We start from the raw sequence: 21,283 nt of genomic DNA, 5'->3' as shown, positions 1-21,283 counted from the left end.
AAAAAACACACCAAAATTCCTGATTGATCGATTCTGTTTTACCTGACAGTGTAGAAAACCATGGAACTTTGTCCTACCTCTGCCTCCTTTTTAAACATCAAAACTTGACCTCTGCTTTCTGCCTACTTCCCCAGCTTTGCTTTTGTCAAGCTGCAAACATTTTTCTTTCATAACAATTTACATATGTAATTACTACAAGTACTTCAGGAATTGTTTGCTAAAGGCTCCATGTAAATACTAATTATCAGTAATTAAAAATCCACAGCTATTAGGAAAATACTGATAGGGAGAAAATACTGCTTGGGAAGCAACTAACATTTGTCTAGGCAAGATTAAACATCAAATAACTTTCTATCTGTGTAATTGTATAATATGACTCATCATCTGCTGCATAAATGAAAGTGCAAATGGGACAAAGGTGTCCTCACACACACTCACATGCACATTCCCCCAGCCTGCTCACAAACTGTGCACCTTCAACATTGCAAACCTGCTCCGTGTGGGGAGCAGAGAACATTCAAAGGTCTCACAGTGCAGTTGCAGAAATGTAACAGCTGTGTTGAATGTTTTCCACGCCATCCTAAAATCAGGTGCTTCCAGGCTGATGATGTGCAAACTAAATTCTCCAAGTTGTAAAATGCACTGGTATTCTCTCTTGTGCTAAGTAAGGGAAGTTATCCGGCATAAAGACTACAAATAAAATGCAGGAACAATTAGCATCTGCTCAATTTTTTTACAAAAAACTTTTTTCATCCTCCTTGATGTTTTTTGGTTTTTTTTTTTTAACTGCTAATGAATACGTTTCCTTATTAACTGTGGTTCAGCACCTATGTACTTGAAGTGGAATTTTGGCCTGTCTACAGATGTCAAAGGGCATTTTGTCATTGTTGTAAGTGAAATTATATTTTCATTTTAGTGATTTATTACAGATTTGAGCAGGCTTTGAATCAACCTTAGTCCATCTAAAATTAATCAACTTTCTGAGCCTGGTGGGAAAAATAACCAGGTAATCTATGTGGGTTATACAGCAATCCCAAAGTTTGCTCACTGCTCCTGGTGGCAGGGGAAAAACCCATTAACAAGCAGACAGGCAAAGGGGCAGCAATTTTACAAGGGGTGCAAAAAAGATTTCTGCTCTCTGAGCACGGCTCCATCTCACTCAAACCTGTCACTGTTACGGGGCGGTGGGAATGTGCCTAGAGCACAGGGCTGCTGATGGTGTTCACCTCTGATGAGGAAACAGGGCAGCTTTGAGAAAGCCTCTCATCCCATAATAATGTTCAGCCTTGGTGCTCTCAGTGCCACGTTGCCAAAGGCAGGGAAAAGCCACGCACAAAGACAGCCAGACTGAGCTGCCTCCAGAATTCATTGTCAAGCTAATTTTTATTCACTTCTGTAGAGTTTATTTTTCCCTTTCTGGCTCTGCCATTTTAGGTTCAGATTCAATTCAGGGAAACACTTCCATTGTCTCTGGATCAGTCCCTCAGATTGTATTGTGTCTGAGGCTTTGAAAATTGTTGCTATCAAAACTATTAGCAGACTTGCCTGTGCTATTTTGAGCTGGAGTGAAAAGGGCTTGATTGGACATTGAGCCATCCACAAACCACAAGTCAGGCAAGAATAACAGGACTTTCACTGTCAGGTTTTAACTTTCAGCTTTCTAAAGTGTTTCTCAGCCATCCTTTTCCCTCTTGGTGAGCTGCCCAACCCAAACTCCCCTGAGCCTAAGGCCAAGGTGTGGCAGAAGAGGGTTGATGTTTGTGCAAAGCCTGGCTCTGTGTTGGTTTGGTTTGCTTCTGTCAAGACGACAGCACCAGCTTGGCCTTTTCCTTCTTGGGATGTCAGGCTCACACCACATCAGCTCATGGGGCAGCTCCAGTAAAACCCTGGTCTGTCTGCCACCAACTGGTGAGAGACAAAAAAAGTGACCAACCCCTGTGGCTCTGCACAAACATCAAGCATGGGAACTCCCTGACATCTGGAAAAGCTTAGCTGCCATGCAGCTCCCTAAAGCACAGTTTTCTAGCATCTAAGTAGCAGTGGCTACTTCTACTGGCTTCCTCAAGTCTGCCAGTAACTAATGCTTTTGATCACTAGTTTGTTAATTTATAGCATTTCCTCAGTTGTAACTTGGCATTTTTATTCTTCCCCCTCCTGCTTTCACTTCTCTTTTTTTTTTCTCTTTTGCTTCAAAAAAGCATGAAATCATTGTTTGTCAGAAGATAATCTGCCTGCTGCTATTTCTGTTTGTAACTAATAATATTTTCTTCAGTCTTCTAGATTGCTGGGAAGGCATGTAACTGGATTTGAAATCAGTCAACCCCATTGCTGTGCTTGCAGGTTACAATCAGGTACAGGCCAATGAGACTCTTTTGGTCTTATTTTTTTTGTTTCACTTCCTGAGAAGGGTAAATGCATCTTCCTAGACAGAGAGAGTCTTCCACCAGTCCCTCTCCTCTCCAAGCCCAGGCTGGTGCACTATGGATGGGGAACTGGACAAAAAAAAATATATATATATAGTGGCAAACAAGGAACAGTTTAAGATTTTAGTCACCTACCCATTTCTTATTCACCATCTTAGGCCTCATCCCAAAATGGATGTGGAGATTCAGATGACAAAGAAGAAGGAGGACTACAAAAGGCAGTATGCTGTTGGGGGTAGAGGGATTTATCTGTAGGGACCAGACAGAAGTACCATCCTCCTCTTGCTCTCTATCTTACAGATTAAAACACCAGCTAAATGCAATGTAGAGGACCTGAGTTCAAAGCTCTCTCCTGTCTAAGGGAATCAGAACCTGCAGCATTCAGTCACAGCTGGGCCATCAGCAGGAGAAGAATTAGAACTTGGAAGGAAGAGCAATATTTAATCAGCCCTACTGAAGTAATTTGTAACAAGTAATTTGAAGTAATTTCATGTAACATAAAAAAAACATTCATTACATATGTAAACAATGTATAACTGTGTGTTAGCTGTTAGCATGAGCATAAAAGCTGAGATCTGGAATCCTGTTTCAGTGTACACAACCCCAAGGATAGTTATGATTGACTAAAAGGGGGAAAAAAGAGAAGCACCATGTTTCCAAGAACAAGAGTGAGATGAAAGCGCTTGTCATCCTTTGGTAAGTGGTGTGTCATTGTAATGGCTTCTGAAAAAGATCACCTCTGAGCTCTGCCTGACACTGTATCACTCAGGACAGCAGAAGGGCGGATTACACAGGAAGAAAGAGAAAAAAAACCCCGAAGGTAGCAAGCTCAGAAAGTTTTATAGTGTTATCCATCACACATACTGCTGGAACTGTAATTATGTCTGGTGAAAAGTTACCAACAAAGCATCCCTTGGAAAGTGGTTGGGTCCAGAGTGGACCGAGTGCTTGTCAGAAGGCCAGGGTGTGGGTTCCTCCTCCAGGACCAAATGTGGGGCCAAATGCACTTGGTAGGGCAGAACATGGTCCAGGTGCTCTTCCCTCCCACCCACTTTCCTTCCTTCATCTGATCCTTTCAGATCACTCAGACATATCCACAGCCCTCCTCCAAATCACCTCTATTTTATTTTTCTTTGCTCTAATGTGGAAAGAAAACAGGTTTCAAAACCTCAAGAATTGTTTGTTGTCCTCTGATCAGCTTGGGCTGGGATGCCAGTGTATCATTTGCAGAAGTGGGAAGATCAAAAAGGCACCCCAAAATGTGGACTATTTATTCCTGGGCTGTCATTCAGCTCTCTAAGCATTGCTAAAACTAAACTGGAAACACAACAAAAACAGGTTTTCAGACTTTTTTTTTTTTTTTTTATTTCCAGCTTATTTCTGGACTTTAGAAACATGAGTTTAGCTTTTCCAGTATCTTCAGATCATCTGCATCTGAGTCTGCCAGAGACTGGCAAATCCCAGTAAGCAAGGGGCCAGAATTAATGAAGGTAAAACTGTTTTCAGTCTGATTTCATATTCAACTCCGGATCAGCTTCCTTTGTTTTGGCAAGAAGCAGTGTATATGTGCCTCTGTGTGTGTACATTTATGTGTGTTTACTTTGTGGTGGTTTCGCTGGTGGTGGGGATTGCAAATGTGCTTGTTCGTTCCTCATGGTTTCACTGTACAAGACAAATATAATTGATTTAGAAGGAAAGAGGCTTGCCAAGAACAGTAGTAATGGCTTAGTGCTAAGTAAATTTAATGGAATATGCTTTGGCCAACAGCTGCGTCTTTGAGAAGGAGCGATTCACCTTCTCCCAAAAATAATCATGAGAACTAAAGTAAGTGCCTGCGAAGCTACTTTATGCACACAGAGGTTCAAAGGCCTGCAGTGCTAGCTAATAGAATCCAACAGCTATCAAAAATCACGGCCAGATGAGCTGGTGAGTCCCAGGAGGGTGGAGGAAAAAGCGGGAGAGAGAAAAATTCCTAAGAGTGGTTTTCTGTGTAGATTGAATATATACCTTTTTTTTTTTATTCTGGGAAAGATGAAATGAAAGTGACAGAGACCACCAGTTTTAGGTATTAAAATATTTAAAGAAAGAGTCATTAATATATTAGTCCAGAAAATATTATTTTATCTAGCAGAGATTAATACATGTCACAGGTTCTAGGGCCAGAAAAGGCTAGTAGGATCACCTAGATTAGGTTTAATATGATTCAGGTTCAGTAATAGATGCAGAGACCTGTTCTGCCAGGCAGACAGCAAAGTGTAAGGTCGTTCCCAAAGTCCTTAAGAAAGATCCAGTCACAGCTTTGCCAACCAATTCTCCAAGAGAAGCGAGCAGAGTTTGCTTGGAGACACGATGTTGGAGACACAGAACCTGAAGCAGTGAGATCAGCTCTGCAGGGCTGTCCTGACCCCGGTGTGATGAGGATCAGAGGGGTCAGCTTCCCCGGCAGGCAGCAGCCGTGCTATGCTGTGGAGACACAGCACCTGGGCTCAGCTCTCTCTGCCGGTGCGCAGGATCCTGTTCTCTCCTCTCTCCCACCCGGCTCCAGGCTGGTTTTTGGATGCGCTGCTGCGGAGCAGAGCCCACAAGTGCCCCGGGCCAGCTGCTGCCACCGTCCCTTGCAGACCACGCAACTCTTCTCCCGCTGACCTCTCCAAGGGGCCGGAGAGCAGCCGGGCTGGCTCTTCCCGCAGCTCCTGGGAGCAGGCACACGCTAAACCAGCGCTCTGGCTGCAACCTGCGGCTCCTCGCAGGGAGCAGGGAGCGAGCTAAGCGTTCCCAAAGGCACTTGTGTGGGAAGCTGCCTCGGCCGCTGCCCGCTGCACCGATGGGTGGATAGGTAGGACACGAGCTCTTCCCTCCCCTGTGCTCCAGCACCTCCCCAGCACTGCTGAGACGCGCCGGGTATTTTTATTTCCACACCAAACTTACACTGCTCACCTCAGGTTTAAGCAGAGGAGTGTGAGCATCTTTCAAATTTACTTTCTGGGTTGCTTGTTTGTTTTCTAAACCTGTCCCTGTTTTGGGAGAATAGAAAAGGCTTTTCAAAACACAGCGGCTGGGAAAGATGCCCTCATTAGTAAGTGAAAAGAAGTAAATATAAACCAAAAAAAAAATCACTTTTATTTTCGCCACAAAATAAGGTTCAGCTTCTTTTTTCTGCCCATGAAGTCACTTCATTTACTATAAATCCTCTTCTTCTTCTAAAGGCGACAAAAGGTTTCTTTGAAAACCTTTCTTTCCGTGCTGGCACACTGGTCTGCCAAAGCTGGGCTGGCACCGAGCTGCAGGTACTGCTGGAAGTTTTCCCTCCTTTTGCCTAGGGGCAACAGAGAAAGAGAAAAGGAGACAGTGAGGCCACTTCTGAGCTTTATGTTTGCATCTCACCCTTGTAAGAGAGCTCAGGTGACTTTGTCCTCCAGCTTCATTCGTATGCTTGTAGCCAATTCTGCACTAGATCTAAAAACCAATCATTCCTATTGATTTCATTGTGAATTTGCCATGTGGAACAACAGTCAGAAGAAAAGATTGCCTTGTAGCTATAAGCAAAAAAAAAAAAAATCCAAGAAACCATCACCAAAAAAACCCAACAGTGAAAAAAGAACCCAGAACTCTTATTTGCATCAGATAAGCATCTTGGCATATTAAAACCATCCTTGAGCACCTCCAGCTGAAAATTAAAAGAAAAGCTCTGTTTCGTCACTGAAGCCAAATATGTTATTACTAGTTGTGGGCATTGTTGATGTTATTATCTATCTCCTTTCAAATCATAACAGATGAGTGATCTCTGAATTGTTGGTTCAAATGAAATAATACTCCATCATGCTTTCCTTTGCAACACAAATCAACATAACTAGCACAGCATAAATACAGTCACTGACTGGTAGAAAAGCTTCAAATACTATTTTAAATCCTGCAAGTATGGCTGGTGCTCAAATTGACAGTTCAATGCTCTGTCATTTCCCACCACCAATCTCATTATGGAAGTAAACAGCTCTATCTTATTTTATCCTGTTTCATACATGATGCACTTAAAAGGACTTAAAGAATCTAGTAAATGGAAATATATGGTACAATGAACAGTTAAAAATGTCAATTGAATTAGTCATTGTGTAGTATCTTTTCAGCATACAATGTGAACACAGATGCTGCCTTTTATAGAGGTTTATGCATAAGAGAAACATGAAGTGGAACAAATGAGATTTGAATTTTATTATTCTTTTATGGCGTTGCATTGCAGATAGGTTTTTTTTTAATTAGTTCCTATCTCAACACCTTTGGCAACTCTAAATAATTCAGTGAATCTTGTCTTTTGTTGTTTTTGTTTTTGTGGTTGTTTCTTCCACAAAGAAGTAGCCTTTGCAAGTGGCAGGAAGCTTATCTATCGCCTAGTTTAAAAATGGTCCTCCAATTACACAAACAGCACACAAGGAGTGCACTGTGGTCTGCTCAGAGTCTGAAACCAAATCAGCTGCCAGATGCACAGTGACAAATCTATCCTAAGCCCTAAGAAGTACCAGAATTGCTAAAACTTTGCTTCCCTTTTCATGAGGCTCCTACACTCTTCACTAAGAAGAAAAGGCAGTAGAGTTCGATAGAGCAGGGCTCAGGGACCTGGCTCCCCACCAGCCCCTCAGCTCACCTAAGGAGGGACAGGAGGTGCCAGTGCACAGCTCCATCAACCTGTTGCTGCCTCCTGGCCTGGTGTCACACCTTTGGCAGTAAAACCTAAGCTCGATATGAAATAGGCGTGAAACCCATCACTCCCAGGACTTCAAAGCAACAGGTGGTATTTTATGTCAATATAAATAAACAAATGCATGTAGACAGAAGCTGATGTTTATGCTACATTGTGTGGTGCAGGGAGGGGGAACAGTCCCACAAGCTCATTTCTAGACAGCACAACTCCGCACAACTTCTTTGCTGGAAAACTTCAGGGACACGGTGTCTTATAAGGATTCCCTCGGGCTCCCAGCCTCTCCCTCACTTCACAATGTGTGGGCAGGATACAGCTGTTCAGCTTCACTGCGTGGTCTTCTCATCCAAACTGTTCACATAATGCAAAAATTACATCCCTCAAGGCACTATGGAAATTCACATCCTAACACAGTTTCGAATGCCTATTTATTTCACAGCCTAGTGCAAATATTACGTCTGCTTCAGTATCCACTGTTTCAAATGATACCACAGTGTCTCAGATTAGGTATATGGGATTTCTTCTGTACCTAAAAGGGACAAGGAATTTTTTATTCTTTGTAGAACAACAGAAAATAATGATTTTTTTTTTTCATTAGAGTGGTGCCCACCCCCGCCCCCCACGATTCCCCTTCCAGGTTCTTTCACGGCAAATTCAAACATCAGGAAATTTCTGAATTGCATAAAAGGCTATTCTGGGGGTGTAGCCCAGCTCAACAGAAAAGAGTATTTTAGGTTAACTATTGCACTATAGCCTGTTCACCTACTCCAGCTGAGTCCCCATTTGCAGGAGGAAAAAAAGGTCTCTTCAGCTGTACATCATATAAACAAAACCTGATATTAAATGTTTAAAGACATGGACTTGAGAAGATTCTAACTCACACTTTCAGCAATCAGATTACTTTGAAAAGTTATGTTTTCAGCATCCTTTTCAAGTCTGGGAAGCAAGCACAGAAGGAGCTCAGCTCAGGCAGTCTGGGGAACCTCTGTCCAACATCAGCCCTGACTGGGCTCCTTGTTCAACTTCAGGTCAGTCATACAAGGACACATCCCCAAACAAAGAGGCTCACCCATGCTCACACTGAATTCACCACACACTGTGTTGGGGAGGGTTTGGGGTAGAAAAGGTTGTTTGCTGCCAGTTCTGTACATTCTGCCAATCTCTTTTGCTCATGTCAATTTTGAACTTCAGAATTGTTGTTCATCCACGTCATTTAGCTCAGTTGTGGAAGGAAAGGACATTTGTCAGGTTATGCAATAAGGAGTTTGGTATAAAATGCAATTGCAAACCCAGGCTGTATGAAATGGTCAGCAGAGAAGCCTGGCACAGGCACCCTGTGTTAAACCCCAGATTTAATTCAATCCATCAGAATAACAAAAGAAAGAGGATAAGAGGCTGATATTTTGGAAGCATCTGCCTCTTCAGAGGATGGCAGGTGCTGCTAAAATATTAGGCTTTCTGATCTGTTTTCCACATTGTTTTTGTAAAGGAGAGGGATGTTTAAATTCTACAGTTACAATTGATGTAATGAGCCAAGGCTTCTTCTTGATAATTGATGATTTCCTTGATCTTCTTTCTTTTTGACATGCCCTGACCCAGATGCCCATTCTTCCTTCGAATCTCTCTGTGGCCCCTAAGCCTTAATTAGATCTTGCAGGTTCTTTTCCTGTGGTGTGTTCACCACTGCAGGTTTTGTTTCCAGTCCAGGTCTGCGTTTCCTTCAGGCTCCAGCTGTAGTTCAAAGATGCTCTGCTGCTCTTTGCCATCGGCCACTCACCTGAGCTACCCTTTTATAACAGTTGTAGCTGCTGCCCCCGTGCTCTGTGCACAGCTGCTGTTCACCTCAGCACTCATCAAGAGGTATTGAAGGCAAAGAGAGAGCTTGAAACAGTAACTCTGGGTTACCTAAGGTAGGAACCTGGGCTTCATGATAAAATGCCCCGAGAAACAGGATTCATGGGAAAACATTAGCCAGGTCAGCTGTGGTGTGTGCAAGGCATTACATTTCTCACAGGCAGAAAGACCTTGCCCAGAGCTGAGGTTTGGATATCTCTGTGTCTTAAATCCTTTAATCCTCCTCCTGTTTAAATGTCCAAGTCAGGAATTTAAGTGTACAGGATGCAGAATGGATGTCTCAAAACATTTCCTGCCCTGTGATTAAGCCATGGCACGGGATGATAAGCCAGAGGAAACCCAAGCTCAGCACCTGGAGCTAGGGCAAGCAGAGGGGGAGCTGACTTCCAGCTCCTGCTGCCTAAATTTTCTAGAAACTAGGACCAAGGCAGAAGTCTTTGCTCTCCCTTATGACAGCCTTACTCACTTGCCCAGAGTTGTACTTTCCTTTGCTTGCTCTTCAAGGAGCCCCATAACTGTTTCCTACCCTCCTGCAAAGTTTCCTAGCTTCAGCATATTATGCAAAAGGTGTTTTTGAATTGTCAGGTTTCTGTAGCAGAGTGGTAGGTGTGTTTTGAGAATGTTTCGTTGAACTAAGGCCTGCAGGGTAGGGGATTTTGGAACTGAGTTTTCATAACTCCTGCTAGGCACAGGTAGGAGGTAGATACCATCCTCTTGGCCAAGGTGTCAGTACTTATATACACTGGATTATAGCAGAAATAACCTACAAAAGACTTTGCATGAACATTTACACTCTTTTAGTGTGTCTTGGGTTCTGAGCTGTTTAGTTAGAGATCTTCTGGTTCATCGGGTTTGATTAAGGGTGACAAAAGGTCTTCTTCCAGACTACACAGATTATGAGGCTTGGTACACACCTGTGAGGAGGGAGGAGAGGGGGCTCTAGGCAAATATCTCCATGGCAATACTGAATAACAGGTAACTCTGAAGAGGACAGTGCTTAAAGAAAACCAAGTCAGAATTTAGACGCAAAACTCCCCTGCCCTACAAGTCATCAGCCACTTACTAACATCATAAGATAGGGTTTGACACAGCAGCTTCCCTGCTCCAAACTCCAGCAAGGAGAGCAGTTTTTCTGCTGGCTGAGAGCTGCTTTGGCAGTGCTGGCAGCTTCCCTTTTGGCTTCCTTTCCCTGGTGTACCCTTCCCTGTGGTTTTTGGCACCAGAAGTGGTGACTGCAAAGTAAGCAGTGGGAATGAACTTTTAAAAGGTGGGCACATAGTAGCAGCCACATTAGCTCTGACTCTTAAAGAGAATTTATTTAAAGAGAGGGCCCTCAGCAGCAAAGCACACATTAACAGGTCCAGGGTATGTACAGTGAGGAGAGAAAAGCAGCCTGTTCTGTATTTATCAGCTGCCATGCTGGTAACATGGCTTTGGCAGAGTGGCAGACTTAAGTCAGGCGTCCAGGGAACAAAAGAAGCAGATTTCTTTCTGCAGCGTTTAGCTTCTGTATTTGCAGACTCTCTTGCTAAAGACACAAAGAGAAGAGAAATTATGGCTGTGATAATCTGTATAGCAATTCGAGGCTTAGGGAAGCTGGATTCCAGCTGACCTGGGAGAGGGCAGGCAGTTCCAGAGGGTGTGTGGAGAGCAAATGCAGTGCCAGGTTTTAATGGAAGCACACAGGGTGTGGAGAGGCCATGAATTGTACAGTAGTGACACCTGCTTTAGAGGGGATAGCACTGGAGTATGACAGTGGCAGACTTTTAACAGTGCTCTGGGCACACCCAGCTTTTCTAAATCCATTCAGCATGGCTCCTAACGCAATTACCATAGCCACATTTTCAAGCCAGTGTTACGTCAGGAACATTCTCTATATGGAGCTCTTTGGAAAATTGGCTCCTTTTTTTTGGCAGTAATTGACAGCTGAGCTGTTAGGGAAATGGGAGCTCTAAATGCTTGGATGACATTTCTCAGCTTTGCTCACAAATCGGAGAACCTGTAAGCCACAAAGGCAGTGTCATCAGCCATCTTTAAGGATATCATCATCAGACAGACTATTTTGTCCTGATGAGAGCTATAAGACGAAGTTAGCAATAGCAGAGTGACAGACCGTGACAGCATTCAGGTTAATATATCCCCTGTTTTAATGCACAGCTATTATGTTAACAGAAACAGCACTGATGTGCATGTAGGTAGCAGTAGGTGTAGTGCATAACTGTTCCTTTAAATGAAAGGATCACCAGACAGTTACCTCCATCAGATTTTATTATGTGACATAGGATGAACAATTATATACTGTGCAATAAGCTAAGTGAGGTTTTAATCGCTGCTGCATTTATGGATGGTTTATCCTGACCTTTCATAGCCTTAGAAACCAGTAACTGAAGCAAAACTAAGTTTACCAGCTCCTCTCAGAAACAAGTCAAGTGAACATAATCAAATCCCAGACATTACTAAAGCCTGGATTCCTGAGCTGATGAGGAACTGAGAGACTTTCCATGTCAGATGGTGCTGGACAAGCCATGTCTTTTCTTTTTGACCAAATTTGAACAAAGGATATAGGGTTTATGGTTAAGGCCAAATCATCACCTGAAGTAAATTACACCGGATTTGCAGCTTTCATTGTCTGCATACTTCTTTTATAGACAATAGTAAGCTTCATGATATATTTAATGAAGCATACTTATTCTAAGAAATGTGATGTTTCTAAGAATAGTTATGCAAAATTATGCTAGATAAATGTCACACTAAAAAGCCCTGTCTTACAGAGATACCAATTCTAAGGAAAGATTCTCTTAGGTGGAGAGATTTTTTGAAATCCACAAGTACGTCAGTAGCAGAGCTGTGAACAAAACCTGCAGTCTCACCTTTTCTCTCTCCCCATTATACCATCATGGTTTCAGGAGAGGTGAATGGGATGACAAGGAATGAGAAATGATATTTAACACAGTTTTCAGCTAAAGTCCCACAGCAGGCATTAGGGCTCTAATCCAGAATTTTCTCCATTCCAGAAAACTTGAAATAAGAGTTGTCTCCCCTTCATGAGTCTTTTGCATGCCACTGATTTATTGACTTCCGTGCTTCGGGCAATCAAGTGACGCCTTTCAACCTTCATGCATTCGGGAGGCATTTGAAGTAAAAGACTTGAAGAATCACTACCATGAAGCTAACTTTAATGATAATCCCTTTTCACTGTAGCCCTGTTTTTACACACAGGATTGCAAAGCTCCATATTTCAGCTTATTTCAGACATGAAGGAAATAACATACTGTGGTTCTTTTTTCTTTTTCTGAAAGGGAAGGCACACTTGCAAAGTCTGCCTGAAGCAAACCTCCTCTACCTGTGGTCTGCTTCAGAAGAGTGGCTTTTCAAGGCCTCTCACGGGCTTCCTCAATCCAGACTTGGTGACAGAACTGCCTACAGCAATATTTTGCCATTTTATTTGCCACCCTCAGCTGCAAATGCAAAGGAGCAGACACACCTCAGATAACACTCACCGCAAACATTCAGAGAAGGCAATCACTCTGATCTGACCCACAAAAGAGAGAGTAACTGCACATATCCGATGACTTTGCAGGCATCCAGGCATTGCTCCTTGCAGCTGCACATCTGTCCTTCACACATGAAAGAAATGGGTCCGGCTATCAAACATCTCTTTCAGCTCTTCCTTCTGTACAGCTCCGTTCAGGTTTCTCTAAACCACAGCCCTGCACAGCATTGCAGCTGCCTGCCCCAAATCCTCAGCAGTTGTAACACAACCTGGCTCCATGGATTTCAAATGCCTTTTCCACCCACTGGAAAACCCATCGGCAAGTTGAAAGTACTTCCCTCTCCTCCCTCCCCGCCTACCACACAAACACACACAGACACATCCACATACATGGTGAATGGAATGAATCCAAAAAGTTTGTCTCAACTCTGGTAGCAATATTTTTTTTCCCAAACTAACTTGGAAGGAAAACTTTGAAAGCTTTCCAAAGCAAATGTTCCTGGGGCAAGAGGGATGAGTGTAAAGAATAGCTAGAGCTTGGTTCTGCAAGAGCTTCTAACATGGAGACCTAAGGCAAACGTCCATTTCTCCTTCTTGTCTTTCCCTCCTGCAGCTAATCTGCATTTTACACACCAGTGCATCCTTCTGTCAGACACTCCTCATGGCTGCCAGGTCGCTGAGGATGTGGCAGCTTCTGCCAGGGAAGTAGAAATGTGCTGGACTTACATTGTTGATACTGACTCTCCCACAGCAAGTTGGGGGAAGATACTCATTTTCCTTAACTCATGTGGTTCACTGAGGAACAGCTGGGACAGTCAAAACAAGCATCTCCCACCTGGGAATAGGTGCGTCAAAACTGCTGGGAAAACCAGAGAGAAAAGTTCCTATCTTGCAGTATTTAGGATAAGAACATAAAAGCAGAGAGATGAAGGAGGTGAAATCTTTGGCCCCTGTTTTTTCCTTTTGTTGGGCCTTGAAGTGGTTAAACCAAAGAGCTTCTGATTTTCAGAATTGTACAATGGCTGCCCTCTCAGATGAGACAACACCATTAAAGTGGGAATGATTACATGATAGGATGGGGAGAAAAGGGGTCAAAAGATAACAAATCCTGCTCGTTTGATTTGCTAAAGCGAAGGTAATCACCAGGGTGGGATTTGATGAAGTCAGGTTGGCTAGCTCTACCTTTGTTCTGGAAATAGTGCAGCTTTCCACCAGAGGAATTGCAGTTGGGCTTGTTGAGGTGAACATGCCACACAGAGTTCAGGGAGAGACCACAAACTTTGGTCACTCCATCATCTACTGCAAATTCAGAGCAGTGGTCTCTGAGCGTTGTGTGACTCCCTGATCACCACCCAGGTATGGGCACAAACAGAGCCATTTTCTGAGTTTATATGGCTCTGGGGCCAGGATGATCCCATGTTGACACGTAAAATATTCAACAGATGGAGTCTCTCAGTGCTTTTGCAATACAAACCACCATAAGACTATTAATGAGGCACTATCTTTTAAATTAATCTCTCCAGCATAAAGCTGGCGGCGGTGGGCTATTAATATATCTCAGATAACCATATTATTCCGAACATCTTCTGGGCAAATCAAACTCGTGCAAAGTTTTTAGCTGATTTCATCATCCCATAGCCTCTTTTCCTTCTGCAAGGCTTTAACACTTCTTGGCATATTGGCTGCTTCTCTTGCAAAAATTTTGTTGCAGTCAATTTTTTTAATTACATTTTCAATTGGATTTGAAAGATGCAAGTCTGATGGAGGAAAAAAAGCTCATTTCACCAGATACAGTTGTGTCTAGGTACTAACAATCCCCAAAGACACTTAGATTAATCTTAAATTCATAGATAGGATTTTGACTATGTTGACTTTTTAATTTTTAGATTCACACAATGAATAATACAATGATACTTGTGGGAGATGGCCTGTTGGAAGCTCTGGCCATCTGCAAGGCTGGCTTTATCTGTGACTGATTCCTTTCCTTTGTAAGCAACACTGGGGTTTCCAGATTCAGCAAGTCGTCATCTTTGGTTAAAGCACACACCAAATTTGTAACCTACCATAGGCTGGCTTTATTAGATTAATTAAAGAAACCTATTAATTTACAAGTAAATAAAAAATATTTTTAATCATTGCCTGTGAACCACTTAGCACATTAACTTGTCCCTCTGAAATCATTTACTTAAGTGTGCCCTCAGTTTGCTTAATCCATAACTGGTCAATAGCATATTAATATTACAGTCTCATTTTGGATCTAAGCATGTCTGAGCCTATTAAACTGTCACCCTGGATTTACTTGCAGGGAAAAATTATCTGCATTCAGAGATAGAAGGAGAAAAGTATTAAAGTGAATCGAGCACTATTGAAATTAATCATAATCATAGTAAGTACTTTCAACTGCTGTCACCCAGTGGGAGATGCTGCTACAGGAAAAGTCTTCCAGCTCTGTTGTTTTTATGGCTGATCTGTGGACTTGTCTCAGCTTTTGCTTATTCCAAAGAGACTGATAAGACTCTGGTGATCATTTAGAATCATTCCTATTTTTTTTTTTTTAAACTAAGAATCAACCTTAGAGGCAACCTTAAAATATAAGCCACTTCCTGCAAATCTTGTTCTAGTGAACTAGTTTAATGTAGGCCAGACCTACCATAGTTTGTGTTATAATTCAGTCAAACTGTGAGACTCCATCTCTTGCTGTTTACTTTTACTGCACTGCTTGTGAACCTAATATGTATAATTTACAGGTCCAAGACAATAGGAAAGAGCAAGTCAGGAGAAAAATGATCTATGTCCCTGCAGTGTAAGATACATTTAGATATATAGAGCCAGATCCCGAGCTGTGTAAATCAGAATAGGCACATGGTGCATTAAAGCCAATAAAACTATGCAGTTTTATATCAGTGCTGTAAGATCATCCCTTACAGAACTCCTCTTACTTCATGCAAATATTTTATAATCCTTTAATAATACTTGAATTCAAAAATGCCTTTTTCTTTTCCTTCCAACTGCTGTAGTGACAAGACACTAATCTGTATCTTGTTTAATACTATGAAACTTTTGAAGGGCTCCACCACATATCTCCTTTGAATTCTTCAGTTGTCAACAAATTCTGGTGTTGTATGGATTAAACATCTGATGAAGAGGAACATGACAATGGGAAAGACAAAAAATAGCAGCAGATCAAAAGAAGTTATCTCTAAAAACAAATTCAGCGCTATCCACAACTAAGTAACATTTGACATTTAAAAAATATTTGATCAGTGTTTTGGCTTACAGAACTGCTTTAGGGGCACTGTGATGTGTAAATTAAATTCAAATGAAGGTTAAATATAGTTCTCTGAGAAAGACTGCACAGTTTAAATTACCTAATTATTTGGACAAAATCTGTTCTCCTGTAATTAAATGTATACAAAAGAATGTGTCTTTTCACTAAGCACATTTTGAGAGGAGATGTTTATCAGCAAATGGTAACTTCCTCTTGAAGATCATAAAGATACTGCCATCACTCAGAGCTGTGTGGGGAGGAAAGTTTGTCAGAGCTGAGCTGAATAGAGACACAGCATTCCTGTATTTTGCTGTGTGCAGCCTCCAAGTCCTGACCCTGCAAAGCCTTTTAATACAAGCTTTGTTTTAACTCTTTTTCTAGAGTTCATGCCTGTGCAGGAAGGGCTACACCCAGCCAATGTGCCCAGGCAGTGCTGTGATCACAAAAAGAGCTGATACTTCATCGAATCCATGCCAGCTGTGATGCCCAGGACCGGATTTTTTGCATCCAGCTCAGATCCTCTCATTCTGCAAGTGTTCCCAGGCTTTGGAAGACTGACTGCTGGAGGGAGTTACAGCCCATGTGAGTAAGGGGGTGAGAGTCTGGATCACTGAGGTTTGTTTAGTCTATTTTTAAATGTGTTGAGCGAGGGGATTTCACCATCTTTCTGTGGGAGACTCCTCCTGAGCCTAGCAGATGTCAACAGCAAGATATTTTCTGCATGATACTGGGTATGAACTTTCTCTTCACCTTGTCCATTCCACTTCATTTTTTTTTTTTCACTTGTGTACATCCATCAGTATTTACACCCTGTAATATTTCTGTTTCTTTCTCCAGAGCCATTGCTCTGTCCCACAGACTGTAGCTCTTTCATTCTATTTTTGGTGTCATTCCATCTGCCTCCTTTCTGCTTTAGGAGGGCACATTTCTCACCCTTTTCTGCTTCTCTGCAGTTTGCCAATTCTGTTCAAATCTGTTGTGTGCGGCTGACAGACAGAAGTGTCAGCCTTGCTTAGGGCTCAGAGCTCTATGCCATCAATCTAATACTGCAGTACAGGTACAATACACTTGGATTGTTCAATTACTGCTCATGAACCAAAATCTCACTCTCCAAAGGGCTGGAAATTAAGTCTGCACAGTATGCCTAAGTTTCACAATGGCATTCCCTACGGTAAAGATGTGATATGGAATAGAGCCCTGGAAAAGAAAATAATAAGCAAGCTCATATTGCTTAAAATTCTGAATTTTCCAATATATACCTGGAATTATGCAAATTTTCTGTGGTTTCCCAGGTTGGAAGAGTAACATTGCTCTGCATGTCTGGTCCCCAGTCGTAATATCTGCCATAATTATATTAGGAAAGAAATTGCATGCTCATTAGAAAAAGCACACTGGTGCACAAAACTTTTGTCTGGGGGACCCAGAGCATCTGAACTGCATGTGGGAAGAATGTTTGGATTTCACATGTGACAAGAAGAGATTTTTCAAAATGAGTGGGAAATTAAAGGCAGCTCAACAAACTTTCCTACAAGTCATTGTACAATCCGCTCTTTTCATTCAAATCCATTCTGCAAAACATGAGCTTACTTAAAGAAAGAGGAGAAGGAGAAAAAAAAAGGATTTATTGCTAATAGACATAAAAGGAAACCATAAATCTAGCAGGGCCCTGTAGTGAGTCTAATAGTGAGTAAGAACAAATGCAATCAATATGAATGTATTCATTTATTCTCTCTCAGCCACAATCAATATGCATGGTATCTCAATGTTGAATAGGAAGGCAAAGCTTTTGCCCCAGTGAGTTTAAAATAATTCAACAAAATTCCTGCTGAGTTTTGATTGAATAATAAGTTTGGCTCTAGCTAGAGAAAAATGTGCAGACAGGCAATATGCTGACAGGGAGCAAAACTGGGAGCCAGCAATTCTAGGAAAGGGATGGGTTCAGGAAGGCACGGGAAGAACAGAGAGGTAAGGGGTGACTCTGAGGAAGAAAGACAGAAGTGCTGCAGTTATTTCAATGGGTGGTAGGAAATGTCCCTTTTGAAGAAGAGAAGGGAAGCTGGCCCCAACCTTGGTGCAGCATATTCCCATTATTCATTTACCGTGTCATTCTTAATTGTCTCCATAGCTCCTGTCCCACGGGTACATGTGCCCAGAGGGCATGAAGCAGCACCACCAGAGCTGCCAAAGCAGAGATGGAGGAGACACAGACCCCATGGAAATCTGGAAGTGGACTGGCTCCCAGCCTGACACCCCAGGCAAATATCTTTATACAGAGGATGCACAGGCAGGGCAGAGGAGGCCTCCACTTTGCTTCCCACCACTAAGGCTGCTGAGCAAGCAGCCTGTTGCATTCTCCTCTGACTTTAATTTGCAAATAGCCTTAAAGGATTGCAGAAAACAGCATGGGAATTTCTTTTTAATGATGGTAATAAAGGTTAGGCTGTTTGTGTAAAGCCTGCAATGTAATCACTGAACAACATAAGAGTACACAAGGTGTCATGTAGAAACAAAGAGGTCACCCTGAGCAGAGGAGGGAATGAAAGCAGAGAGAAGCATCCATATTCACTGAACAAAACCTCTGCACTCTCATGTCTGGACACTGAGCCTACCTGGGCACTAGTAAAAATCCAAACAAATAAATAGAATTGTCTCACATCTCTTGAATTCACCTGCCGGAGCAGTGGCTGTGTTCTTTGATCACCCAAACAGGCAGCCTGAAAACAGTTTGAAAAGCTGAAATTCAGGGGTGCTGGCCATTTAGCTACTCTCTGTATTGAAGGCCCAGACAAAAGGATGCCAGACAATGTTTTTCAATGGCCTCTTTCTTTTCCTAGGCAGAACCTGAAAAATGCCTCTTGATGAGCTCTCCAGAACTAATCACCATACACTGCTTACCTATTCACTTTCCAGGCTGGTGATATTATAGTTATTATGCTGTGTCCTGTCACGCCCTCAGTTCGTTAGACTCCTAATGAGAAGACCTAATTCCTTCCCTGGCTGGTTGGGAGGCTTGGCTAGTGGTGCTGTGTAAATGAAGGAGATGGTTATTACTATGATCATGATTATGTTTCATTAGTAATAACAAGGAACTGTGGTCAGGTATGGCTTATTTACAGGAAATGAGAGAAAACACCTACTTAAAAAGAAGCTTAAAGGAACTGGTGATTTTCATCAAATGAGAGGAGAGATTTGCATGTGAAACAGAACATGATGAGCTTGGCAAAAAAAATCCCTACGATCATTAACTCCAATTTTAAAATTATTTAAATTTGCTATGCATTTTATCCCAAGGAGCACTGTCTTCCTGCAAGCATGCAGGCAAGGTCAGGAGTTCCTCACGGAAATACTTGGAGGAAGGGAAGGGTGAGCACATAAATTGGATGATTCATATTTCAGTGAGAACTCCACCACCCTGAGTGAGAGGAGGGTTCAAGGAGAGAGCTCCTTTCCTGTGCCAGATGGGCCAATGACTAAGGAAGAGAATAAAAGACTAGGAAAGTTAAGGATGGTCTTTTCCTTACTACAACTTCACAGCTTTTGGCAGGCAGCAGGCTTTTGCTCTCTGAAGAGGCCCAGATGGCTCCTGGACCCAATAGTGCTGATGATCCCATGAAAAGATCTGCCTCACCCTTGTGATTGCTCATGAGCTGTGGTGTACCAGTGTATCTGGGCCAGATGCAAATGTATTTCAGACAGCAGAGTACTGGGGGAAAGAGTGGTGCAAGTCCCCTGTCAGGACCGTTAGGTCATGTTTAACTGGTGATAGTGATCCAGTTATCTCATCACAAGTGATGTGCTGGCCACAACTATTTAAAACATGACGCAGCAAATACTTTCAAACAGTGATTTGCTCGCAGAAGCTTGCTTTCAAAGAGGCAATGTTTTTCTTCAAGGAGTGATTCCTTGCAGCTCATGGACCAAGACTTAAGCCAGAAAAACCTGCTTATGACATGGGAAACCCCTTACCAGGTGCAAGGGGCTGTCTGTAAAGCCGTTTCCAAAGAGCAAGCTACTGAAATCAATGCTTATCAAAGGCCAATCCAGACACTATCCCATTCCTTCAAATGTCCAGCAACGAGATGTGACTCAGAGAAGTGCTGCTGTGTCCCTTAAACACGGATGGAGAAACCCAGCACAACAACAAACATGCCAAAACCGTTATTACATATATACATATATAAATACATTATACCATGTATTGTATCTATTTATTGTTTTCTATTCTGACATTAATTCAAAACTCTCATCATGATCCATCTGTGCCCCAAAAATTGTCTGCTTTTCCAGAGGAAAACAGGAAGCTCATTAACTTCCTTTAGAAGATACAAATCTGTACCTCATCATAAACCTTAAAAATCCCCCATATGATATCCTGTACTGGAAGGTAATTTTCTGTAAAAATTTGGAATAGTTGATACATCTCCAACGTTCTTGTTTGCTCACAGTCTGTTCATAGGACACCTCAGGTATCTGAACAGAGACATTACACTACTTCATGACACCTGCAAAGCCTTGGAGGAAAATCAGGTGAAGTAGAGGAATAGGAAGATAACTTTTACAAGGAGTAGCAAGAACAGCATAGGATTTTTTTTTAATTAGACAGACAAATTAAAACATGAAAGAAACACTAGATACAGTTTCTTCTTATTTTTTCAACTGGCTATAGCTTTAATCTTAGCAATTCAGAGCTTGTACAATGGCATCTGTACAAACAGCTGTAGTTCCCCTGTGTAAAACACACTGGATACAGCAGTGAATTTGCTTGAACTTGCTTTCACAGGCAGCATGGTCTATCAAAGGAATGGTTAATGATTTCTGCTAAATAATAGAAAGCTTCAAACACATGGCAGTGCAGGATGCTCCTTACTCTCCCCTTGTCCAGACACATACCTTAAACCTTACACAACCTAGAATCTAATTTGAGGTGGGGGGTGTTGTGGGGGGTTGGTTTGGGGCCTATATGGGAATGGTAATAAAGAGAAATCTTCATTTACTTTGCCTGGCTGTGGAGTAGACCATGTGGATTACTTTTTTATTCACATTTACTCTTCCATGAGTGTTTGTATTCAAAAAGCCTAATATGCCCAATACCAAAAGATTACATGTAATTGGCTTGATGCTCATCAACTTGAAATGCTGAGAGGCATCCCAGTGTATTAAATTTAATTGTTTATATCTAGGGTACCACGCAATAAAAATCCCCAAAAAACAATAAAGTTGTGCATTTTACAATTTCTCTGTTGCCTGTATTTTTTGGCTTTGTTTCTTCATTGGTTTTTTTTCGGTTGGGTTCTTTTTTTGGTTGGTTGGTTTTGGGTTTGTTTTTTTTTTAGTGCAGAGTAAAGGTAGAACATTTCTGTACTTGATTAAGATCTGTTAGTGGAGATTTATTGCCAAGGCTTGCACTGTGTATTTGGTATTAACCTCTTAGATCACAGTAAGTGGCTTTTGAAGTTGGCTGGGGACTGAAGATAAGTTCTTCGTCAGGGGAGACACCACGCCTGCCCCTTTCCAAGGGGAGGCTGAGGGCAGAGGGGGCAGTGGGAAGGTCA

The 21,283-nt window shown here is 42.2% G+C and overlaps 2 long non-coding RNA genes across 2 annotated transcripts; one reads left to right on the top strand and one right to left on the bottom strand.

Moving 5' to 3' along the window:
* Positions 1-5,517: 5,517 nt before the first annotated feature.
* LOC121674125 lies at positions 5,518-12,730 on the bottom strand. The gene is made up of 2 exons (XR_006019458.1): positions 12,471-12,730; positions 5,518-5,739 (listed from the first exon to the last, which is right to left on the bottom strand). It is a non-coding gene; the product is annotated as an uncharacterized LOC121674125 (long non-coding RNA).
* Positions 12,731-15,907: 3,177 nt separating this feature from the next.
* On the top strand, positions 15,908-20,965 carry LOC121673800. Its single transcript, XR_006019307.1, has 2 exons — positions 15,908-16,313; positions 17,857-20,965. It is a non-coding gene; the product is annotated as an uncharacterized LOC121673800 (long non-coding RNA).
* The last annotated feature ends 318 nt before the right edge of the window (positions 20,966-21,283 follow it).

The sequence above is a fragment of the Corvus kubaryi genome, unplaced genomic scaffold (assembly GCF_017639235.1).
Source record: "Corvus kubaryi isolate FWS band 111438036 unplaced genomic scaffold, C.kubaryi_AGA036_p1.0 66, whole genome shotgun sequence".
Classification (NCBI taxonomy): domain Eukaryota; kingdom Metazoa; phylum Chordata; class Aves; order Passeriformes; family Corvidae; genus Corvus; species Corvus kubaryi.
This window is presented reverse-complemented; position numbering and strand designations above follow the sequence as displayed.